This window comes from Arachis stenosperma, unplaced genomic scaffold (genome assembly GCF_014773155.1).
Source record: "Arachis stenosperma cultivar V10309 unplaced genomic scaffold, arast.V10309.gnm1.PFL2 arast.V10309.gnm1.Scaffold_100025, whole genome shotgun sequence".
NCBI lineage: Eukaryota > Viridiplantae > Streptophyta > Magnoliopsida > Fabales > Fabaceae > Arachis > Arachis stenosperma.
Genome location: NW_026651369.1, coordinates 1,399,237 through 1,410,934, shown reverse-complemented (window position 1 = coordinate 1,410,934; position 11,698 = coordinate 1,399,237). Strand labels below are relative to the sequence as shown.

General features: G+C 42.5%; 1 non-coding gene across 1 annotated transcript; it reads right to left on the bottom strand.

Annotated features, from left to right (window-relative positions):
* Positions 1 to 698: 698 nt before the first annotated feature.
* On the bottom strand, positions 699 to 806 carry LOC130959881 (small nucleolar RNA R71). The gene has a single exon (XR_009078873.1). It is a non-coding gene; the product is annotated as a small nucleolar RNA R71 (small nucleolar RNA).
* Positions 807 to 11,698: the final 10,892 nt, after the last annotated feature.

Genomic DNA, 11,698 nt, shown 5'->3' with positions numbered 1-11,698 from the left:
CACTCCTTCTAAATGCACAATTCGAACCTTATCTAATTAAAGTTCGAATTCTTCTTCTCCTTCTTCTTTCTATTTCTCTTTTCCTCTGACATTTCAAGGAATCTCTATACTGTGACATAGAGGATTCCACATTTTCTTTTTCTCTTCTCTTTCATATGAGCAGGAGCAGAGACAAAGGCATTCTTGTTGAAGCTGATCCTGAACCCGAAAGGACCTTGAAGAGAAAGCTAAGAGAAGCCAAAGCACAACTCTCTTTAGAGGACCTGACCGAATTCTTCAAAGAAGAAGAACCCATGGCAGCCGAAAACAACAACAATGCCAACAATGCAAGGAAGGTGCTGGGTGACTTTACTGCACCTACTCCCGACTTCTATGGGAGAAGCATCTCTATCCCTGCCATTGGAGCAAACAACTTTGAGCTTAAGCCTCAATTAGTTTCTCTAATGCAACAGAATTGCAAGTTCCATGGACTTCCAATGGAAGATCCTCATCAGTTTTTAGCTGAATTCTTGCAAATCTGTGACACAGTCAAGACTAATGGGGTTAACCCTGAGGTCTACAGACTGATGCTATTCCCTTTTACTGTAAGAGACAGAGCTAGAATATGGTTGGATTCTCAACCCAAAGAAAGCCTGGACTCTTGGGAAAAGCTAGTCAATGCCTTCTTGGCAAAGTTCTTTCCACCACAAAGATGGAGTAAGCTTAGAGTGGAAGTCCAAACCTTCAGACAGAAGGATGGGGAATCCCTCTATGAAGCTTGGGAAAGATACAAACAATTAATCAGAAGATGTCCTTCAGACATGCTTTCTGAATGGAGCATCATAGGTATTTTCTATGATGGTCTCTCTGAACTATCTAAGATGTCCTTGGATAGCTCTGCTGGAGGATCTCTTCATCTGAAGAAGACGCCTGCAGAAGCTCAAGAATTGATTGAAATGGTTGCAAATAACCAATTCATGTACACTTCTGAAAGGAATCCTGTGAACAATGGGACTAGTCAGAAGAAAGGAGTTCTTGAGATTGACACTCTGAATGCCATATTGGCTCAGAACAAGATATTGACTCAACAAGTCAATTTGATTTCTCAAAGTCTGTCTGGAATGCAAAATGCACCAAACAGTACTAAGGATGCTTCATCTGAGGAAGAAGCTTATGATCCTGAGAACCCTTCCATGGAAGAGGTGAATTACCTAGGAGAACCCTATGGAAATACCTACAATTCTTCATGGAGAAATCACCCAAATCTCTCATGGAAGAATCAAGAGAGACCTCAACAAGGTTTCAATAACAATAATGGTGGAAGAAACAGGTTTAGCAATGGCAAGCCTTTTCCATCATCTTCTCAGCAACAGACAGAGAGTTCTAAGCAGAATACCTCTGACTTAGCAACAATGGTCTCTGATCTAATAAAGACCACTCAAAGTTTCATGAATGAAACAAGGTCCTCCATCAGAAATTTGGAAGGACAAGTGGGCCAGCTGAGCAAGAAAGTTACTGAACTCCCTCCTAGTACTCTCCCAAGTAATACAGAAGAAAATCCAAAAGGAGAGTGCAAGGCCATCAACATGGCCGAATATGGAGAGGAAAGAGAGGAAGAAGACGCCACTGAGAAAGACCTCAGTGGGCGTGCACCACTCTCCTCTGAGTTTCCCAATGAGGAACCATGGGAATCTGAGGCTCAAAATGAGACCATAGAGATTCCATTGGACTTGATTCTGCCATTCATGAGCTCTGATGAGTATTCTTCCTCTGAAGAGGATGAGTATGTCACTGAAGAGCAAGTTGCTAAATACCTTGGAGCAATCATGAAACTAAATGACAAGTTATTTGGAAATGAGACTTGGGAGGATGAACCTCCCTTGCTCACCAAAGAACTGGATGACTTGTCTAGGCAGAAACTGCCTCAAAAGAGGCAGGATCCTGGGAAGTTTTCTATACCTTGTACCATAGGCACCATGACCTTCAAGAAGGCCTTGTGTGACTTAGGGTCAAGTGTGAACCTCATGCCCCTCTCTGTAATGGAGAAATTAGGGATCTTTGAGGTGCAAGCTGCAAGAATCTCATTAGAGATGGCAGACAACTCAAGAAAACAAGCCCATGGACTTGTAGAGGATGTTCTGGTTAAAGTTGAAGACCAGTACATTCCTACTGATTTCATAGTCCTAGAGACTGGGAAGTGCATGGATGAATCCATCATCCTTGGCAGACCCTTCCTAGCCACAGCAAAGGCTGTGATTGATGTTGACAGAGGAGAGTTAATCATTCAAGTGAATGAAAAATCCTTGGTGTTTAAGGCCCAAGGATATCCCTCTGTCATCATGGAGAGGAAGCATGAAGAGCTCCTCTCAAAACAGAGCCAAACAGAGCCCCCACAGTCAAACTCTAAGTTTGGTGTTGGGAGGCTACAACCAAACTCTAAGTTTGGTGTTGAAACCCCACATTCAAACTCTAAGTTTGGTGTTGGGAGGTTTCAACACGGTTCTGAGCATTTCTGAGGCTCCATAAGAGCCCTCTGTCAAGCTAATGACATTAAAGAAGCGCTTGTTGGGAGGCAACCCAATGTTTTATAATTAATTATTTTCTTTTGTTATTTTATCTTTTTTGTAGGTTGATGATCATAAGAAGTCACAAAAACAATGAAAAAAGCAAAAACAGAATGAAAAACAGGAAGAAAAACAGCATACCCTGGAGGAGAAGAAGCTGGCGTTCAAACGCCAGTAACGCTAGCTGTTGGGCGTTTAACGCCCAGTCTGGCACCATTCTGGGCGTTTAACGCCAGAAAGGGGCACCAGACTGGCGTTAAACGCCAGTAAAGGGCAACAACCTGGCGTTAAACGCCAGGAATGGGCACCAGCCCGGCGTTTAACGCCAGAAATGGCTCAAAACGTGATTTTGAGCAACATTTGGTGCAGGGATGACTTTTCCTTGACACTACAGGATCTGTGGACCCCACAGGACCCTACCATCACTCTCTCTCTTCTTCCCCCATTCACCAATCACCTCAACACCTCTTCCCCAAAAACCCCTCACCTATCAAATCCCATCTTTCTCTTCACCACTCACATCCATCCTTCATAAAACCCCACCAACCTCACCCTTCAAATTCAAACCACTTTCCCTCCCAAACCCACCCATAATGGCCGCACCATTCACCCCCTTCTCTCCTATAAATACCCTTCTTCAACTCTTCATTTTCACACAACCTAAACACCCCTTCTTTCCCTTCTTGGCCGAACACACCACCTTCCCCCTCTTCCTCATTTCTTCTTCTTCTACTATCTTCTTTCTTCTTTTGCTCGAGGACGAGCAAACATTTTAAGTTTGGTGTGGTAAAAGCGTTGCTTTTTCGTTTTTCCATAACCATTTATGGCATCCAAGGCCGGAGAAACCTCTAGAAAGAGGAAAGGGAAGGCAAAAGCTTCCACCTCCGAGTCATGGGAGATGGATAGATTCCTCTCAAGGGTGCATCAAGACCACTTCTATGAAGTTGTGGCCTTGAAGAAGGTGATCTCCGAGGTCCCCTTTTCACTCAAAAAGGGTGAATATCCGGAGATCCGCCATGAGATCTGAAGAAGAGGTTGGGAAGTTCTTACCAACCCCATTCAACAAGTCGGAATCTTGATGGTTCAAGAGTTCTATGCCAATGCATGGATCACAAAGAACCATGACCAAAGTGTGAACCCGAATCCAAAGAATTATCTCACTATGGTTCGGGGGAAATACTTGGATTTTAGTCTGGAGAGTGTGAGGGTGGCGTTCAACTTGCCTATGATGCAAGGAGATGAGCATCCTTACACTAGAAGGGTCAACTTTGATCAAAGGTTGGACCAAGTCCTCACAGTCATATGTGAAGAGGGCGCACAATGGAAGCAAGATTCAAGAGGAAAGCCGGTCCAGTTGAGAAGGCATGACCTCAAACCCGTGGCTAGAGGATGGTTAGAGTTCATACAACGCTCAATCATCCCCACTAGCAACCGGTCCAAAGTTACCATAGACCGGGCCATCATGATCCATAGTATCATGATTGGAGAAGAAATAGAGGTTCATGAGGTTATAGCCCAAGAACTCTATAAGGTGGCGGACAAGACCTCCACCTTGGCAAGGTTAGCCTTTCCTCATCTCATTTGTCACCTCTGTTATTCAGTTGGAGTTGACATAGAGGGAGACATTCCCATTGATGAGGACAAGCCCATCACCAAGAAAAGGATGGAGTACACAAGAGATCTCACTCATCATGAGATCCCTGAGATTCCTCAAGGGATGAATTTTCCTCCACAAAACTATTGGGAGCAACTAAACACCTCCCTAGGAGAACTAAGTTCCAACATGGGACAACTGAGGGTGGAGCATCAAGAACACTCCATCATCCTTCATGAAATTAGAGAAGATCAAAGAATCATGAGGGAGGAGCAACAAAGACAAGGAAGAGACATTGAGGAGCTCAAGCACTCCATAGGATCTTCAAGAGCAAGAAAGAGCCGCCATCACTAAGGTGGACCCGTTCTTTGATTTCCTTGTTATTGTTTTTCTGTTTTTCGAATTTTAATGCTTATGTTTATCCATGTTTGTGTCTTGTGATCATTAGTGTCTTAGTGTCTATGCCTTAAAGTTATGAATGTCCTATGAATCCATCACCTTTCTTCAATAAAAACGTGCCTAATTGATAAAAGAAAGAATTGCATGAATTTTGAATTTTATAATAGTTTAATTATTTTGATGTGGTGGCAATATTTTTGTTCTCTGAATGTATGCTTAAACAGTGCATATGTCTTTTGAATTTGTGGTTCATGAATGTTGGCTCTTGAAAGAATGATGAAAAAGGAGACATGTTACTGAGGATCTGAAAAATCAATAAAATGATTCTTGAAGCAAGAAAAAGCATTTCAAAAAAAAAAAAAAACGAAAAAAAAAGAAAAAGAAAGAAATAAAGTTGTGATCCAAGGCAATAAGAGTGTGCTTAAGAACCCTGGACACCTCTAATTGGGGACTTTAGCAAAGCTGAGTCACAATCTGAAAAGGTTCACCCAATTATGTGTCTGTGGCATGTATGTATCCGGTGGTAATACTGGAAGACAGAGTGCTTTGGGCCACAGCCAAGACTCAATAAATAGCTATGTTCAAGAATCATCATACTTTACTAAGAGAATCATTAACACTATCTGGATTCTAAGTTCCTAAAGAAGCCAACCATTCTGGATTTCAAAGGATAGAGTGAGATGCCAAAACTGTTCGGAGGCAAAAAGTTAAAAGCCCCGCTCATCTGATTAATACTGATCTTCACAGATGTTTTTGGAATTCATTGCATATTCTCTTCTTTTTATCTTATTTGATTTTCAGTTGCTTGAGGACAAGCAACAATTTAAGTTTGGTGTTGTGATGAGCGGATAATTTGTATACTTTTTGGCATTGTTTTTAGTATGTTTTTGATATGATATAGTTAGTTTTTAGTATATTTTTATTAGTTTTTAATTAAAATTCACTTTTCTGGACTTTACTATGAGTTTGTGTGTTTTTCTGTGATTTCAGGTATTTTCTGGCTGAAATTGAGGGACTTGAGCAAAAATCTGATTCTGAGACCAAAAAGGACTGCAGATGCTGTTGGATTCTGACCTCCCTGCATTCGAAGCGGATTTTCTGGAGCTACAGAAGCCCAATTGGCGCGCTCTCAACGGCGTTGGAAAGTAGACATCCTGGGCTTTCCAGCAATATATAATAGTCCATACTTTGCCCAAGATTTGATGGCCCAAACCGGCGTTCAAAGTCACCTCAAGGAATCCCAGCGTTAAACGCTGGAACTGGCACCCAAATGGGAGTTAAACGCCCAAACTGGCACCAAAGCTGGCGTTTAACTCCAAGAAGAGTCTCTACACGAAATTGCTTCATTGCTCAGCCCAAGCACACACCAAGTGGGCCCGGAAGAGGATTTTTATGTCATTTACTCATTTCTGTACACCCTAGGCTACTAGTTTCTTATAAGTAGGACCTTTTACTATTGTATAGAAATCTTTTGATCACTTTTAGATCTCTAGATCATCTTTGGACATTTTAGTTCTTAGATCATTGGGAGGCTGGCCTTTCGGCCATGCCTAGACCTTATGCTTATGTATTTTCAACGGTGGAGTTTCTACACACCATAGATTAAGGTGTGGAGCTCTGCTGTACCTCGAGTATTAATGAAATTACTATTGTTCTTTCATTCAAATTCCGCTTGTTCTTTGTCCAAGATATCACTTGTTCTTCAACATGATGAAGGTGATGATTGACGCCCATCACCATTCTCACCCATGAACAAGGTGACTGACAACCATTCTTGTTCTACAAGCATCTGAGGCTTAGTGAATATCTCTTGGATTCCTGATTGCACGATGCATGGTTGATCGCCTGACAACCGAGTGCTCGCCTGACAAACGAGCTAACCATTCCGTGAGATCAGAGTCTTCGTGGTATAGGCAAGAACTGATGGCAGCATTCAAGAGAATCTGGAAGGTCTAACCTTGTCTGTGGTATTCTGAGTAGGATTCAATGATTGAATGACTGTGACGTGCTTCAAACCTGTAACCTACTGGGCGTTAGTGACAGACGCAAAAGAGTTATTCTATTCCGATAGGGGAGGGAACCACACCGGTGATTGGCAGCACTGTGACAGAGTGTGTGCATTAGCTTTCACTGCGAGGATGGGAGGTAGCTGCTGACAACAGTGAGACCCTATACGAGCTTGCCATGGAAAGGAGTAAGAAGGGTTGGATGAAGACAGTAGGAAAGCAGAGAGACGGAAGGGAAGGCATCTTCATGCGCTTATCTGAAGTTCCTACCAATGAATTACATAAGTATCACTATCTTTATCTTTTATGTTATTTTCGTTCATCACCATATATATCTGAGTTTGCCTGACTAAGATTTACAAGATGACCATAGCTTGCTTCAATACTAACAATCTCCGTGGGATCGACCCTTACTCACGTAAGGTTTATTACTTGGACGACCCAGTGCACTTGCTGGTTAGTTGTGCGAAGTTGTGTAATGCCATGGTATTGGGCTACCACGTTTTTGGAGCCATTACCAGGGATTATGAGAGTTGTGAAAAAGTATAGTTCACAATTTCGCGCACCAGTCCTCGTCGTCATAACCGAACGCGATGGGTAGCTCCGCCATGGAGGCCACTGTGTACACCGCAGAAGAATGGGCTGCGTCCAAAAACACCTTGCATGTCGGCTGCATGTTAAACAGATCCTGGATCGAGGCCGACCCAACCTTTACTGCAATTCTCTCCCATATTTCACGAGGCAGAAGAGTCAGCAAACAGCCGCGTGGGGGCACCTCTTTCCCTTTCCTTCTCCCATATCCGGCCTTCTTTTCCCTTCTGCCTTTGTCAGAGGTTACACCCAATTTCATCCTATTTAATTTAAAATTGTTGGACAGGGGGTGTTCATACCCTGGGTCGAGCTGTCCAACCCGGGATGTTCTACAGACAAAGCGACCGACCTCTTTAGGTCAGGACGACCTGACCTTTTCTCAGAGAGCTTGGCCAAGTCACCAGGAAAGCCCAAAACGGGCCCTAACAGAGGACCGCGTACCAAAGCCCAAGGCAGTCCAAGCCCGCAGGGAGAAAGGTGGTTCCTTTGAAGATAAGATGACCTCACTCAAAAGATAAAGATAAGATAAGATAACTAACTTATCTTATCTTAGAAGGTCATTCTACACAATTATAAATACGCTGGAGCACCCAGGAATAACTCATACTCTGATTCTAGTAAAAAACCTGCTTAATACCCTTGCTAACTTAAGCATCGAAGTCCCTTGCAGGTACCCCCACCCTCCGGTGATGAAGGATCAGCACCACCACCAAGTCCAACAAGTCGGACACAACAGCTCCGACCAGTACAGAAGATCTCGTCCGAGATCGACCTACAGTTTCAGGTAACCTTCAGAACATTGGCGCTGTTGCCGGGGAACCTGAAAGTCATCCCATCACCATGGCGGACGACCATGACAATGACCACACTTCAGATCTAGAGGATAGAATGCCGCACAAAAACGCGGACACCACACCAAAAGATACTTCCCAACTTAACAACAAGAAGAACTCCCCAAATGAGGGAGCCATGGGTGCACTTCAAGACCGGTTAAAACAACTTGAAGAAGAAGCCCTACGTCAACGAGAGGCCGAGAAAGACCTACAAAGGGAAATAAGGCAACGCCGGGAATTAGAGAACAAACTCCTAAAACTTAAAGCCGATATCAAGACCAAACCCAACTGATCCCCTCCCAAAGATAGCTCCCGCAAGGAGCAAGACCCATTCACCAAGGAGATCATGAAGACTAAAATCCCAAAAGACTTTAAACTCCCAGATATGACCTTATACGACGGCACTACAGATCCCGGCCATCATCTCAGCAATTAGAATGTACCTCACCGACCCCTCAGATGCAGTTCGCTGCAAAGCCTTTCCGACTACTTTGACAAAGACGGCAATTAGATGGTTCGACAACCTCCCTCCTAGGTCCATCTCAAGTTTCAACGACATGGCCAAGAAATTCCTGGCCAGATTCTCCATCCAAAAGCCAAGGCTAAACATGCTCCGAGCCTACTGGGAATCAGACAAGGAGAACGGGAAACCCTTCGCAACTACATGGAAAGATTCAACAAGACATGCCTAGACATACAGAACCTACCAACGGAAGCCGCCATTATGGGCCTCATTAATGGCTTACGAGAAGGGCCCTTTAGTCAATCTATATCGAAGAAATACCCTACATCTCTGAACGAGGTGCAGGAACGAGCGAAAAAGTACATCACATGGAGGAAAACTCCCGATTAGGAGAGGCCTTGTAAGCCGGATTCGCCTCCCGGGATAAAGACAAAGATTCCAGAAAGAAGGAAGATCGACACAGAGAGAAAATAAAAAATACCACAATTACACCCCCCTTCGGGTATCTCTTGTGGATGTATACAGAGAGGTTTGCAACACGGAAAAAATACCACCAGCTCGGCCACTCAAAGGCAAAAAAAAGAGGAGGAAACTGGGATGAATATTGTGAATACCATCGGATTCGCGGGCACTCCACCAATGAGTGTTTCGATCTAAAATATATCATAGAAAAGCTAGTGATGAGCGGATAATTTGTACGCTTTTTGGCATTGTTTTTAGTATGTTTTTAGTATGTTTTAGTTAGTTTTTAGTATATTTTTATTAGTTTTTAGTTAAAATTCACTTTTCTGGACTTTACTATGAGTTTGTGTGTTTTTCTATGATTTCAGGTATTTTCTGGCTGAAATTGAGGGACCTGAGCAAAAATCTGATTCAGAGACTGAAAAGTACTGCAGATGCTGTTGGATTCTGACCTCCCTGCACTCGAAGTGGATTTTCTGGAGCTACAGAAGCCCAATTGGCACGATCTCAATGGCGTTGGAAAGTAGACATCCTGGGCTTTCCAGCAATGTATAATAGTCCATACTTTATCCAAGATTTGATGGCCCAAACTGGCGTTCTAAATCAGCTCAAGAATGCCCGGCGTTAAACGCCGGAACTGGCACAAGAATGGGAGTTAAACGCCCAAACTGGCACAAAAGCTGGTGTTTAACTCCAAGAGAAGTCTCTACACGAAAATGCTTCAATGCTCAGCCCAAGCACACACCAAGTGGGCCCGGAAGTGGATTTTTATGTCATTTACTCATTTCTGTAAACCCTAGGCTACTAGTTCTCTACAAATAGGACCATTTGCTATTGTATTTTCATCTCTGGATCTTACATCATCTTTAGATCTTTGAATCTTTGGATCCTTGATCATTTGGAGTCTTTTGATCATGTTTTGGGGGCTGGCCTCACGGCCATGCCTGAACCTTGTTCTTATGTATTTTCAACGGTGGAGTTTCTACACACCATAGATTAAGGTGTGGAGCTCTGCTGTACCTCGAGTATTAATGCAATTACTATTGTTCTTCTAATCAATTCAGCTTGTTCTTATTCCAAGATATTCATTCGCACTCAAGAACTTGATGAATGTGATGATTATGTGACGCTCATCATCATTCTCACTTATGAACGCGTGCCTGACAACCACTCCCGTTCTACAAGCAAACAAGGCTTGAATGTTTATCTCTTGGATTCTTTAATCGGAATCTTCGTGGTATAAGCTAGAATTGATGGTGGCATTCAAGAGAATTTGGAAGGTCTAAACCTTGTCTGTGGTATTCTGAGTAGGATTCAATGATTGAATGACTGTGACGAGCTTCAAACTCCTGAAGGCTGGGCATTAGTGACAGACGCAAAAGAATCAATGGATTCTATTCCAACCTGATTGAGAACCGACAGATGATTAGCCGTGCCGTGACAGGGTGCGTTGAACATTTTCACTGAGAGGACGGGATTGTAGCCACTGACAACGGTGATGCCCAACATACAGCTTGCCATGGAAAGGAGTAAGAAGGATTGGATGAAGACAGTAGGAAAGCAGAGAGACGGAAGGGACAAAGCATCTCCATTCGCTTATCTGAAATTCTCACCAATGAATTAGATAAGTATCTCTCTCTTTATGTTTTATTCATATATCCTCCATAACCATTTGAGTCTGCCTGACTGAGATTTACAAGGTGACCATAGCTTGCTTCATACCAACAATCTCTGTGGGATCAACCCTTACTCGCGTAAGGTTTATTACTTGGACGACCCAATGCACTTGCTGGTTAGTTGTGCGAAGTTGTGTTTATACCATGGTATTGAGCACCAAGTTTTTGGATTCATTACTGGGGATTATTTGAGTTGTGAAAAGTAGTGATCACAATTTCGTGCACCAAGTTTTTGGCGCCGTTGCTGGGGATTGTTTTGAGTATGGACAACTGACGGTTCATCTTGTTGCTTAGATTAAGGATTTTTTTTTCTTCAAAGTTCTTAAGAATGAATTCTAGTGTTTCAAGGTGATGTTCTTATCATCACCAAAGCTGATTGATTCTCATCAATTTAGCTCTTGAATGTAATGTCCTGCTGAAGCTTGGCTAGCCATGTCTAATTTCTTTAGACTAAAGCTTTAGACTAACATTGCATGATTCCTGGAATTCTCATTAAGAATTTTGATACCTTTCTTTTCTTTTCCACTTAATTTTCAAAAAAAAAAAAAATCAAAAAAATTACAAAATCATAAAAACCAAAAATATTTTTGTTTGAGTCTAGTGTCTCATGTTAAGTTTGGTGTCAATTGCATGTTTCTATTCTTCTTGCATTCATTCATGTGTCTTAAGTGATCTTCAAGATGTTCTTGATGATTTCCTTGCTCTGATCTTTGAATTCTCTTGACTTGAGTGTTTTGTTATATGCATTCTCATTTTGTTAGTGTCAGTAGTATACAAACTGCTAAGTTTGGTGTCTTGCATGCATTGTTATTTGATTTTAGTTGCATTTTGATTATTCCTCATTATTAAAAATCCAAAAATATTTTTAATTTGTGTCTTTTCAAGTCAATAATACAGGGAATTGAAGATTCAGAACATACAGCAGAGGAATTATACAGAAAAAGCTGGGCGTTTAAAACGCCCAGTGAAGAAGGCAAACTGGCGTTTAAACGCCAGCCAGGGTGCCTGGCTGGGCGTTTAACGCCCAAAAGGGTAGTGCTTTGGGCGTTAAACGCCTGCACCATTCTGGGCGTTTAACGCCAGGATGGCATAAGAGGGAAGATTCTGTTTTAATTCAAATTTTTTTCAAGT